We start from the raw sequence: 13801 nt of genomic DNA, 5'->3' as shown, positions 1-13801 counted from the left end.
TCTGCTTGGGACTCTCTCTGTCCCTTCCCCCCATCCCACTCTGCCACCCCCGCGCACTCATGGTCTCTCTCACTCTCTCTTTGTATCCCAAATAATAAATAATCTTTTAAAAAAAATAAAAGTTCACCCAGTGAAAATTTGTTAAAATAATTACTGTATTTAATTACATTTTCTCCGTAGACTACATTCGGGCTAGTGTTTGATCACAATTTAAAAATATTTTTAAGAATCTTTAGCATTTCACCTTTTTCTCAGGGAAATTCAGTGGAAAGTTCCTCTAATGCTCCTTGCATCAGTTTGTAGAGTAGTGTTGAATGAATGTAACCTGGATTGTGTGGTTCCTCAGAAACTCTGGGACTTAGATTAATCTGAGTCACTGGAAAAAGAGCCCTAATTATGGCTAAATAAGCTAACATTCTGGTTGATACATCAGTCTCATCCATTTTGGCTAGATTGAATGCATCAAAGAGATCATACCTGAGTACCCTGCTTGTGACCCTGTGGTAGGCCTGTAAGAGTAAAAACAAAACCTTGAAATTGCTGCACAACGGAAGCCCTGTCTTACTTTACCATGAATGTTATGTTTGTGTGAAATTAAATAACGTGAGTTATTTTACTTCTGCATTGACTGAAATATTCGCTTATTTAGTGATGTTTTGAATGTTGGTTAAAACTTGTCTTATGGCTGTGCTTTTTCTATTATTAAGTACTGCTTACAGTTCATAGAAACACCAGTAAAGAATGACTGCTGACTTTGGACTATGAACCTGACAAGTTCTTGTTTTAATTTTGCCCTTTGTATAATGCCTAGCACATTCTGGTATCTAATAAGCTTTAATAATTTTTATAAAATTAACTTTTGTGCCTCATTAGATTATTTTACAGGTTAAATGAAATTATTTTGAGGGTTTATGGGGCAACAGTTTCAGGGTAGATCTGCCCTTCAGAGCCCTTTCCACCCCACCATGCCAACCCCAAATGTGAAAATAACAGAAATAATGTTGCTCTCTGAGGTTTAAACTAGTAGCCTCTGTAAAGATTGTATATGTGTAACCATCTCTGGAATAAGTAACATTATTTCTCTATGTGTGTGATGGAAGAACTTTTAGAACTTGGAAAACTGCAATCAGAATAATAGGTGAAGAAATTTGGTGAAGCAAGATATATGTGTGTGTGTGTGTGTGTGTGTGTGTGTGTGTGTGTGTGTGATTGGAATAGGGGAAGGAGAAATAAAATAAATGGATTGTAGTCTTCTTGAGAAAAGCAGCAAGAATGGGAGAATGGGTGAGGTGAGGGCATGGGTGGTTGGAAAGCTTAGAATAGGGAATTCACAATCCTGAATGGCTCAGTGTTTGTCAAGACGATGCCTGATACCATCCATGTTTTCCTCTGCTGGAATCTTGGGTAGTCATAACTATTGCATGAAAGCCGTGGCTTGGTCTTAGAGAAGCAAATGCAGTCTACTTGAAGCTCTTCTTGCTGTAAATTAGTTTATTGACAGTCAAGTTTTGTGGGTGCACATCTGGTTTTTAACATTGGCCTTTTCTGCCAGACTTTGTGGAGGCAGGCAGGGGCTGTAGCAACTTGTTGTCTGTTTGGTCCACATTACCTGTCCTGGTATCTGGCACAAAGTAGGTGCTGATTGAGTAACTGTTGAGTGAATGAGTGATACCAAACGAAGCCATTGAGCCTTCAAAACTGGGGAGCAGAGAGAGCCACAGTGAATTCACTAAGTTAATGCCACTGTGTTGAGCTCTGTGGCAGAAGCCACACCTACCTACACTCCTATCACGTTATGGGCCTTCCGATCAAATACAACAGCTTTTGGGAAATGCCTCAATAATATGTTTGTTTAACTTTCATTTACTGTGGGGGTGATTAAGGTTTAATTAATTTTGTTAAAAAACCTCCAGTTTCCATTTTGCCATGTCAGAATGACCTCTGTGCTTCAGACCTGTTCAGTTCCCATGATCAGCAAACGATGTGCTGGTCAACAAGTCAGACTCCTAAGAGCCAACGTAAAGAGATCTTTGAGATTTCTCATGGCAATACCCATAGCCATTTCTCAGCACAAGGTTGTCTATAAGCTACTTTTGAGTTGAATCCTGGATCTTAATATTTTTATTTGTCAAATACTTATATGGCACTAATCATGTCCCCAGCACTACTCTACCTGAAAAATCAGTATTTGTAAATACTATTACCAATACCCTACAGAGTAGGTATCTACTCATTACCTAGTAATGGTACCTAATTATCAATTTATCTTCATTTTCCAGAGGTGAAACCTGAGGAACAGAGAGATTAGGTAACTTGCCCAAGGTCACACAGCTAGTTAAAGACAGGAGCTAGAAAATACATTTCAGGCCCTCTGGTTCCAGAGCCCATGTGTTTTGGTGGTTTTCTGGGGTTGTTTTTGTTTTGTTCTGTTACCTCGGGTACAATCCTGCCTCTCCATAAGAAAAACAACTACCAGCATAAACTGTATTTTGTTAAAAAGTTCCAACAGTTCTGGTATTTAATTGAAACATTGTGATCCCATTTGTTGCCACTGATACAGCCTAGCTGCCTGTGCCTTGTTTCCTGTGATGAAGAAATCTCCAAGGGAACATTCTTTTCCTCCTTTTCCTTCATTTCACTAGCCCCTTTCCACTGCTCGGTGTTGGGAGTACCAGTCACCGAGCGCTTCTGATTGAGGGAGTGCTTTGCTTAAGGTGTAGTTAACTTGAGAGTTAGAGGTTCCAACAAGAAGCCCTGTCATCCTTCCCCGGGCTTGAGCTCTCCTTACTTGACATTTTGCCAAGAATTCCTTTTGAGTGTGTCCCATAGTTGAATCAGTGGCGGTCAAGAAGTTCTTCCTTATTTGACCACAGTCTATCTTGAGTTTTAAGTCTACGCCTTTCATGCTGTATGCCTCGTGTTGACACTTGTGTTGGGGACAATTAGAAAAGCAAAGTGAATAATATTTACTGTGTGGAGGCTTTTGCATCTTAGTCCTGGGAGAAAGTAAGGGACAGAAAGCAAAATAAATCCAGATGGGGCTTATCTCTTTGGGGAACAAGGAGGAGTCATGGTTTTTCTAATTCCATCTGCTCTGGTTGGAAGTGATCACCACTGAAGCCAAATTTCTACTTATTACCTGTGTCCCCTGCGCCAGGGTCAATACTTGACACCACTCTTCATGCACCGTATTACACCAAGGAAAGTTGTATTTCCCCTGTTTTATACTGAGAGAACAGGGTTAAGGTGGGGCAAGGAACTTGTTCAAGATCACTCATTTTATAAGTGGCAGAGGTGGAACTGAGCTGTAAGGCGGCTGCAGACCATGACCTACCATCATAGGATGCTGGCTCTTCACATACCATACAAGAAACTGTTACTGGTGATAATAATAGTGATGGTGGCCAGATGAGTAGAAGCCCCATTGTTTTTCACTCCGATGGAAGATAGTTCAGCTAATATCCCATTAGCAAATCTTTATATACTTCTCAATTTAGTTCAACAAACACATCAAATACTTATATGGCACTAATTATATATGCTAAGGGATAAAAAGACAAAGATGGTAAACTCCATCTTTACAGAGCTCAGGGTGTTGTAGAGGAGATAAAGAGCTATGGAAACAGTTGGGTCCATGTGCCAGGAGAGATATGGGCAGAGTGATCCCAGGTGGAGGGCAGGGAGGCCTCCCAGAGAAGGCAATACTGAGCTGACGTCTTGATACATGTGGAGGAGCTCGCCATTCTGTAGGATGGGGGTGGAGAAGCTAAGCAATAGCGGGAGCAATGCGCCTCACCTTTGGGGAACTGGAATACGCAGGTGTGATTAGCATATGGTGGCGATGCTGGAGAGTTTTGACTGGAGGGTCAAAGCCTTCCTAATATACCAAGGCACTTAGGCTTCTGCCTGTAGGTGATCAAAGGTGGTGAGGGATTCCCCCCAGATAAAGAACACCAACTCCTTATAGGAGTTACCCTATAATTTATCATTCAAAATAAGATGCTTTGGTAGTGAAAACAGGCACTGGTTGCTTGGGACACAGGAGCAACAGGCAGCAACCAAGTCTGGTCAGTGCAGGATGTGTGGTCATCTACTTCTAGATTCTGCTGTTTGTTGGTTTGTTTATATTCTTTTTACATTTTCTTTTGGCTTTCTAAAAGCACATTTCAACATGGGATTTGATCCATTATATAGATGATAACTTCTTTTTTTTTTGTTTTTGTTTTGTTTTAAAGCAAGGGTCTGTCCAGGATTAGAATTTTAGAGCCAAAAGAGTCCTTGTACATGACGACTAGTACCAAAAAAATTACACCATTCAACATTCTCCTTACAAAGAAAGAGACTGAAACTCCCACACTCATTGAGAAATTTAGATCTGAGTTATCTGGTGGCCCAAGTCACATTTGCTGACTTCCAGAAAGGGTCTGTTCTTCCTGTATATGTCTCCATCCTGTTCATTCTCATCCAAAATTTCCACCATTTTCTTCCTTTTGAACATCAGCATGTATTTATGTGGTTAGCCTGGATAGGTGTAAACATTGTGGCTGTAAAGGTACCTTGGCACCCACAGAAGGGGTCACCTTGAATTTGGCCTCAACTATAACCACCTGGTAACCTCTGTCATGAACTTTGACAAAAGTCATTGGAAACCGAATTACTTGCACAGTATGTAGTTTTTTTCCCCATAGTATATAATTTTTACACATATTAGCATCCTGTCAGCTTTATCAGCAATTGTATTAATTTCTCATTTGTCTTCATGTTTTTATCAAGTTAATTTTACCCATAGTGTGTGTGTGTGTGTGTTTGTGTGTGTGTGTGTGTATGTGTTTTCTCAATTAATATTCATCAAGGTAAATGCCTCTGGGATCTATTCTGACTCAGCCATTAACCATCTGGGTGATTCTAGGCAAGTTACTTTCTCTATGCATTCATTTCTCTGTACTTTCATCTGTAGGAGGAAGTTGGCTAATATGATTTCCAAGATTACAGTTCTGCTGATTACTCTGTTTAAATAAAATGATAAGGACATAACCATCGTGGGTCAACCATGTAGAATTTTCTAGTAGAAAACACAGAAATAGAAATGGAATAATAGCAAGGGCTTATGAGCTCTCTCCCTATCAGCTTCTTTAATGACTAGCTTTAGATATATATTCCCCACTAAAGGGAGTGGCACATTTATAGAAGATAATCTCAAATAAATTGTTTTGCTTTATTTTCCCATAGAGAGCTCAGTGACAGGAAGAGAAGGCTTCCCCACTGTTGGAAAAAAAAGGAGTGGATACAAGAGGCTCTTATTCCCTGGCCACTGGTGACCAGTTGCACATCCTGTTGCTCTGTGGAGGAACCAGAGCCACCCCAAGTCTCCTAAGGTCCCTGTGGCATCCCTGTTAAGACCTCTTTGAGGTGGAACCTAAGAGAATATTCATGAGAGCCCCGATTGTCTGGCCAGCCATGAGGTTGGCTTGGCACCATGGGTGTGGTCAAGAGAGACACTCGACAGGAACCCCACAGTGCTGCCCAGACTCCGAATCCGGGGCCCTGGTCGAAAGCAAAAACAACTTTCAAATACCAGTTCTTTATGCCCTTTTGTTGCCCAACTTCATTCAAATATTTTTACTCAGAAGAGACTTTTAAACAGAAACAAACAAACAAAAAAACACACAAAAATACCACATTAACCTCACAGAGTTTCTTGTGAGGTGTGAACAGAACAGTCAGAACATGAAGCTCTTTCTTATTTTAGGTCTGCTTCAGACTGTATTCCTGACGCTCCTGTCAGACCCCATGTGAATGCTGCACAGACATTTGTCCTTATCATTGAAGGTCCTAAAAGATCGCAAAGATTCCTTGAATGGTGTGTGGTGACCACTGGGAATCACTGTTGCTTAGGGCCTGAGAGCTTAGATTTGGAATGCAATAGACCAGAGTTTAGAATTCAAGTTCTGACTCCACTCTCACTGCTTTCATAACTAGGGGTGGATGATTTAATCTCTTTGAGCCTCAGTTTCAGAATTTTTTTTAAAGATTCTATTTATTTATGAGAGACACAGAGGCAGAGACACAGGCAGAGGGAGAAGCAGGCTCCTCAAGGGGAGCCCGATGCGGGACTCCATCCCAGGACCCCTGGGATCATGCCCTGAGCCCAAGGCAGATGCTCAACCACTGAGCCACCCAGGAGCCCCTCAGTTTCAGAGTTAATAGTTAATAGTTAATAGGATCCTATTAAGGATCCTATTAAGGATCTCCTGTTAAGATCTTTCTCGAATGATCAGCACTTGCTGAGCTGACTCAGTTGAAGCAAAGGTAGCATAGGGTCTGGCTAATGTAAAATGCTACGTGGTAGCAAATTTCCGTTACTATTAGGTCTTGTACGCAGGTGCACTTGCCTCCTTTCTCTTGTGACGTGCCCACAGACGAGCATACGTACAACAGTGGATTTAGTGGTTGAGGTAGTGATTCCTTTTTATGATGTGGTGTAAAATTCCTACTGTGTTTTAGCAGCTTTGGTTCCTCCATTAAGGGGCTGTACCTTCTATTCGGGGTGGCCCTTGCTCTTCCAAAGATACATCTGTACTGCACAGTGGCCTGCGTCTGCCTTCTTGAGCCTCAGCTCTATGTATTGAAAGTCCCATTAGCATCAAAAATAATGGCAGTTTTTTTTAAAGATTTATTTATTCATGAGAGAGAGAGAGAGAGGGAGAGACACAGGCAGAGAGAGAAGCAGGCTCTCTCCATGGAGCCTGATGTGGGACTCCATCCTAGGACCCTGGGATCACGCCCCGAGCCAAAGGCAGATGCCCAACCGCTGAGCCATTCAGGCATCCCAGTAATGGCAGTTCTGACCTGGTAACTCTCTGAAGATTAAATGGCATTAACCATTAAAATGAACTTAGAAAAAAATGAATTTTGAAATGGAACAGGTGACTCTGCTGATATCTATTAGAAAGAGTCATCAGGGGGTGCCTGAATGGCTCGGTTAAGCATCTGACTCTTGGTTTCAGCTCAGGTCATGATCTCAGGGTGGTGAGATTGAGCCCCGTGTCAGGCTCCAAGATCAGTGCAAAGTCTACTTAAGAATCTCTCCCCCTCCCCTCTCCTTCCCCCTCTGCCCCTCCCCCCCCCCCCCCCCCCTCTTGCACGCTTTTGTGTGTTCTCTCTCTCTCTCTCTCAAATCTTACAGAGGGCTTCTCAGGTCCTTCAAATGGACCTGATGTTCTAGGGCTCAGCTGGCATCCCAACCACCTTTTAGGGCACCATTCTGTTTGCTTTTGACCTACAATGAAGGACCATGTTTGTCATAAATGGAAAAATAGCTAGAGGATGGGGTCATGACACCTTATTGCTGCTCCCTGTTTGGTCCCAGCTTTACAGTGTGACCAACTATGCTTACTTTGGTTGAGGCCTCATCACTCTTCACCTGGAAAGAAAAGGATAAAGGATATTTAGGTCCTCTTCTAATCTCTCCCTACTACTTCATCAGTCTCCTTGGAATATCATTATAGGAATTCCACAACGGCAGGTCTTTGTCTTCTTTCCCAGCACCTAGAATAGGGCCTAGCATTTAGCAAACTCTAGATATTTGTTGAATGAATGTTCTGGATAGAATTTTACAGGCTCTCTAGTAACAATAGAAATATACCTGTAGAGCTTGAAATTCAACGTAGTTTAATAATGAGCCTCATTCAAAGGAGTATTTGTTATAAGGTGGTTATAATAAGGCAGTTCCACATCCTGCCTGTCAAGGACATTTTTTTAGGCTGAGTTCCAGTGTGAGCTTGTTAATAATAGTTTATTTTTTCAACAAATATGTATTGAATGTCTCATAGGCCCTTTGTTAAGAAGTAGGGATGCAAAGATCAGTGAAAGTATGGATCCTGTTCTCAAGAAACTCTCATTTTAGTGGATCAAGATAGATTAAATAAATGCAATATAGTATGATAAAATATGCAAGATGCTGTCTTCTGATTGGGCAGTATCAGGAAAGGCTTCACGATGATGATAAGGAATTACATCTTAGATGATTTGTAGGAGTTGCCATGTGAACCTTGGCAAAGAGATAATTTCAGTAAGTCTTGGCACTCTGAATTAAATATTCAGTCCCTTCAAAACACCTCCATGTTTTGCAATTAACATGTCACTTAGATATGACAATAACTCCCATTAGGCTTGCAAATCTGGAGGTGGGAGAGAAGGCTTGCATAATTTTAAGACAATATTGTGCTTATCATTTTTTTTGCCATCATTTTTGCACTGATAAAATACACTTTTTTAAATTGGCCACAATTAGCAGTTTCACATCAAATTGTTTGTGAAGTAAATGAGTTTGACTTGTTACTGACCTATAAGGAAACGGATGAATTTCTACATATGCAAAAAAGAAAAAAATTCTACATATGCAAATTAACATCTTGCAGGGGAAATAAGAAGGGCTCTGTAGTGACATGTATGTTTCAGGACCTGAAAGATTCTTGCCAGGAAATATTGACACCTACACTTACAATAAACACACATACGTGCATGGGAATTGCCAGATTTAGCAAATAAAAATAATTTTTATGGGATGTACTAATAAAAGTACTCATTGTTCATCTGAAAGTTAAATTCAACTGGGCACGATCTATTTTTTCTGGCACACAGTGGTGGATGGGAAGTAAAGCATTTTAGATGGCAATCAGCTCTCTCTGTGTAGATTTTCTTCCTCTGTCTTAAGGGTTTCCATATTATCCTGAGATCAATTTAAGTACATAAAGGGTTTCACTTACTTAATTTTCCTGAGTTTTATTTTGAGTTGTCTCAAATAAAGGGACATGTCTGGTTTATAGAATCTTATATTTGTGCCTCAGAAGTTACGTAGGTTTATGAACATACTGTATACTACATACATCCAGTTCTAAACCGAATTATTCTCTTTTTACACATTCTTCATCACGCTCTTTGAAAAAAGTATTTTAACAAAGTTTGTTTTCCCATATAAACAAAGGATTTTTTTTTCTAGTGTTTGTACCTTTGGTATTTTTTCTTTGAGGTTTAAATTACAGCCTGCCTTATGCCTCTGAGAAGCTACATTTTATTCATGTATTTTAGTGAAGATGATAGTGTCTAGACTGAGTGTGGTCATGGCTTTACTTAAACCTTGGCAGGTCTCCTCCGCCAATAGAGAAGTTATTGTGATGATCCAAAGCAAATAAGAAGTTCTATTAGGGTGACACAGCAATAACAGGGTCTTTTTTGAAGCAGTGGGATTTAATCTGGCATCAGGGAGACTGGAAATTCATGGCTTCTCCTATTTATCCCGCCCAAGCAGACCTTTGTTGACACAAAGAACACTGCATTTTAAGCAGGGTTTTCCATGAGTTCATTCTGAATGGGTTTTTCTGCACTTCAAAAAGCTTCTCTTCATGGGCCCGGCATGGATTCATTTGCTCGAGTTATTTTCCTTTCTTTTAGGAGAGGGAAGATACACTTAGGGGCCCAGCCTTGCAGGACCTGCCCAGGAAACTGAATGAAGTGAAAAGTTGACAAGCCTTTGCTGCAGCCAGCAAGTGATTCACCGTGTTATGCTGCAGGGATTTGTGACCTTGCTGAGCACGTGGTGCCCTGGAATGCTCCTTTCTGTGTTACCCCAGCCCCAAAGGAAAAGCTGCGCTATAAATTGAGGAGCTGGAATTAGTGAGTTTTGGAACAAAAACAGGAGTCTGTGTTTGGACATTCTACAGAGTACACATGTAACGATCAAATACACAAAAGTTGTAGAGATTAGAAGCGCTAGCTTTATTAATTTGGCAAATTGTAATGTCTTAGTTGGGGGGGGGGACAAGCTAAGATGTTTTCATTAAAAAAAAAAAAAAAAAAAAACAGCAACAACACATCATTTCCGAAGTACCATGCTTGTACTCTAGCATTATTTGCAAGTACCAATACATCACAACAGTTTACTTAAAACACAAGAGAATTCTGTGGAAACTAAATTTGAGTGGTAAGTCTAAGATAATAAGACTGATTATAATTCTATAATGGAATTTCTTAATATCGTAGTTCAGTCTGATTTGGTTCTTTTAAGACTAATGCCTTACGTAAATTTAGAAGCAGGAACAGAAAACATTAAAAACAGAATTAGAAAGTACATTCGTTTATATGTTGATCTGTCTGTAATACATCACATAATAAGTGATCTAACTATTACAGTGTAATACATTGCATGTCCCTCAGCATTCAGACTTAACAGCTTTTATAATAGCATTGGAGGTGGCTTTATTACTCCATAACTTATTGAGATTATGGGATATTTTGACCCATCATTTTGTGTAGACCTCAAAGACATTTTTGTACTGTCTTTAAAAATAGAGATATTTAAATCTGAGTAACATTTTTGTTGAGAAGGTATGTTCTGGATTGTATATACCTAGTCCATTTTAATTCCTTCAACAATTGAATGTATAGCACAGTTAAGGAAAGCATTTCTAGTTTGCTACATTTTTTTCGGATTTAAAAATCTGCAATTTTAAAAAAAATTTTAAAAGTTAATTTATTTACTTATTCATGAGAGACACAGAGAGAGAGAGAGAGAGAGAGAGAAAGAGAGAGAGAGAGGCAGAGACCATAGGCAGAGGAAGAAGCAGGCTCCATGCAGAGAGCCTGATATGGACTCGATCCCTGGTCTCCAGGATCATGCCCTGGGCAGAAGGCAGGCGCTAAACCGCTAACCACCCAGGCATCCCTCAAAATCTTCAATTCTGGGATCCCTGGGTGGTGCAGTAGTTTAGCACTTGCCTTTGGCCCAGGGTGTGATCCTGGAGACCCGGGATCGAATCCCACGTTGGGCTCCTGGTGCATGGAGCCTGCTTCTCCCTCTGCCTATGTCTCTGCCTCTCTCTCTCTCTCTCTCTCTCTCTCTCTCATAAATAAATAAATAAATAAATAAATAAATAAATAAATAAATAAATAAATAAATAAAAACTTCAATTCTTAGGACAACCGATTGTTTTGTATAGATTATAAAACAACTTAATTTATCAGTTTTTTTTGAACATATCAGATTGTAACAAAATGTCTACCATTTCAACTTTTCATTTTTGCTCTTACATTGATTTATCCTCAGCCTTACTTTATAGCTAAATTTTGTAAAAAAAAAATATTTGGAGGGGGTTAATTAGTAATAAGTAATTACACTTGGCTGTTAATTTTATTTTTAATTTTTTTTTTTTTTACCAATCTTAACTTTTCCTGAGTCAATATTTATGGTTTTGTTTCTTAAAAAAAAAAAAAAAAAAAAAGCCCGTAAAACAGAAAAACCCCACAATGATAATAATGGTTAACATTTGAGGGCTTTCTAGATCAAGACTCATGAAATCTTACTACTTTGCCCCAAATATATATGATATAAAAATCTCAAGCAATAATCTTAATCTCTCTGAATTTCAATTCCTTCATCTGGCAAATATGTATAATACATTTTTGTGAAGATCATATGTGATAATGATTGTGAAAGCTCTTTTTATAGGAAGTGTCACATAAATGTAAGTTATGAATGTTTTTGCAGCTGCTGCTTATATAGAGCAGTGACCAAAAAAAAAAAAAGTTTGGAATGCTAAGCAAGAAATGTGATGTAGTGTGGTTGCAAAGGCATTAACTATATTCTGACCTCCAATTTGCCACTTACTTCGGGCAAGCCACTTAACCGTTATGATCGTTTCGTCCTCTGTACCATGAAGGGCCTCACTGTGTCAGTGTCTCAAGGACCACCAGCATGTAAATCACTTGGGCTGCTTATTGAACAGGCTGATGGCTGGGTCCCCGCCCAGACCTATCGAAGCAGGAATCTCTGTGTGGCATCCAGTCACCCATAGTTGAGTCACATAGACCTGGCCTTAAACCTGTCCTTGCTCATTTCTAAAATCTATTTTTTACCTTTCCTGCATAAAACAGACACATTATGGGTACCACTTACACAGTGGGTTAAGACTGGTGATTGCCCCCACATTATGTGTTTGTCTCTATTGCAAAGCGAGCAATAGAATGAGGAGAGAAATGTAATAGAAGTTGGAGTTAGGGAGAAAATGGTATTCCCAAGACAAGACTCTTGGCTCTTGAAAAGCTCACTCTAAAGAAGATTGGTATTTTTGCACTAAATAGACTTTACTCTCAAAATATTTGAAATATCCACACTAGTTAACTGTTATCACCCAAGGAAAATTTGTCACCTTTAATTTATGGCTGAAAATGCAACTGACTTATTATAAAGGTCCCTTGAGAAATCATGGCATGTCTAAGATGTTTTTTTCAGGTAGGCGTGCAATTTTCTGTTCCAAGGAGAAACTTTTTATCCCCCCAAGAGAAGCAATAGGGCAGCCATATTCTTTTTTGGGCAGTTAACCTGATGCAGTTTTGTGTGTGTCTACATGGAGACCTTTATAGAGAAGGACAGATTGATCATTTTAGTTGTTCATGGGCTACGTAAAGAATATTCTGTGCCCGCTGTTCCTTCATTTTCTTCTGGAGGCAGCATGGCATAAAGAGCATGGGATTAGGATTGATTTGTCCACGGGTTACAAATCCCAGTTCAGCTGACATAAAAACTTTGACCCTGGGCAATATATTTTTTACCTTTCACAGCTTCTGTTCACTATTGGGGGGAGAGAATTATTTGTCGCTCCTCAAATGGGGAGGTTATTTTGAGAATAAAGTGAGATACATGAAGTGCTTAGAAATGCTGTCTGGCACTTCTGCGAGAGAGCATGCTCTACCTATTGTTCTGCAGTCATGAAAGTGCCACAGGTGGCAGCAGTTAATCTTTTGAACTGTTTTCCCATCATGGTCATTCCTTGGAGCCACTTAGCTGCTTTTATAGGCCTATATTATCATTTTCCTACTGTCTACCCATAGAAATGGAGCTGAAAAAAAAAAATGAAAAAAAAATGAAAAAAAAAAAAAAAGGAATGGAGCTGAGAGCCTTACATAGGGATTCAGCCCTTCAGTTCATTCATCTACCCAGGCATCCCTTAATTATTCATTCAACCAATGAATATGGAATCCTAAAATCTTGGTGTGGAATGAGACCTACAGGATCATGGTATTTACATCCTCTTCCAAAGCTGGAAGGACACGTGGTCTTTCAGCCTCTGCTCAAACATCATAGACGCACAGAAGGCTTTTGTCCCTATAGAGACCAGTCTGTCCTCAGATATAGATGGACTTACAGATATTTAGTTCACACTCTGGGATGGAACTGTTTTCTGGGGTACCTCTCACTGGATCTAGTTATTTCCCCTTAGTGCTATAAAGAACACTACGAACTAATTCGGTATAAACCAATTCAGTTCAAATGACCTGTGTTGCCTTTTGTGTGTTGGAATAACAAATACCAAGATGTATAATCCCTACTCATTTACCAGTATGACCCAACTACAGGGTGGCAGTAAAGTTGATGACAAATGCAGTTATGAAGCGAATATGGCCCTGCCATCCTAAAGTCCACAGTCAATAGGAAAAATTCCATGTGTATATAGGTGATAATTGTAAAAGGCAGGAAGTGACAAAAATACCAAAAAAGGAGTACAGATAAAGCTATCTAAAAATTGAGCAAAAGGAGAAAATCCAATCAGTAGTATAATCAGGAGAACTTTACGTAAATGAGCTTTTTGAGTGTGTTCCAGTGTAGGTGATGGTGGAGGACTGAGGTATTTGTTGGACTGCATTTGCCTCTTTAGATCCTGAATCCCTTTTTAAAATTTATGACTTTTTTCTTGATTACCGAAGTAACACACTCATCAGGAGGGAAAGAAGGAAAGATTAAGAA

General features: G+C 39.6%; 1 protein-coding gene across 6 annotated transcripts in view; it reads left to right on the top strand.

The window, feature by feature from the left end:
• The window catches only part of LPAR1 (lysophosphatidic acid receptor 1), a 131958-nt gene that overhangs the window by 77581 nt on the left and 40576 nt on the right, over nucleotides 1–13801 (top strand). The window lies entirely within an intron of this gene.

Source organism: Canis lupus, chromosome 11, assembly GCF_003254725.2.
Source record: "Canis lupus dingo isolate Sandy chromosome 11, ASM325472v2, whole genome shotgun sequence".
Classification (NCBI taxonomy): Eukaryota; Metazoa; Chordata; class Mammalia; order Carnivora; family Canidae; genus Canis; species Canis lupus.
Note: the sequence above shows the minus strand (reverse complement) of the source record. Positions and strands in the feature narration are given on the sequence as shown.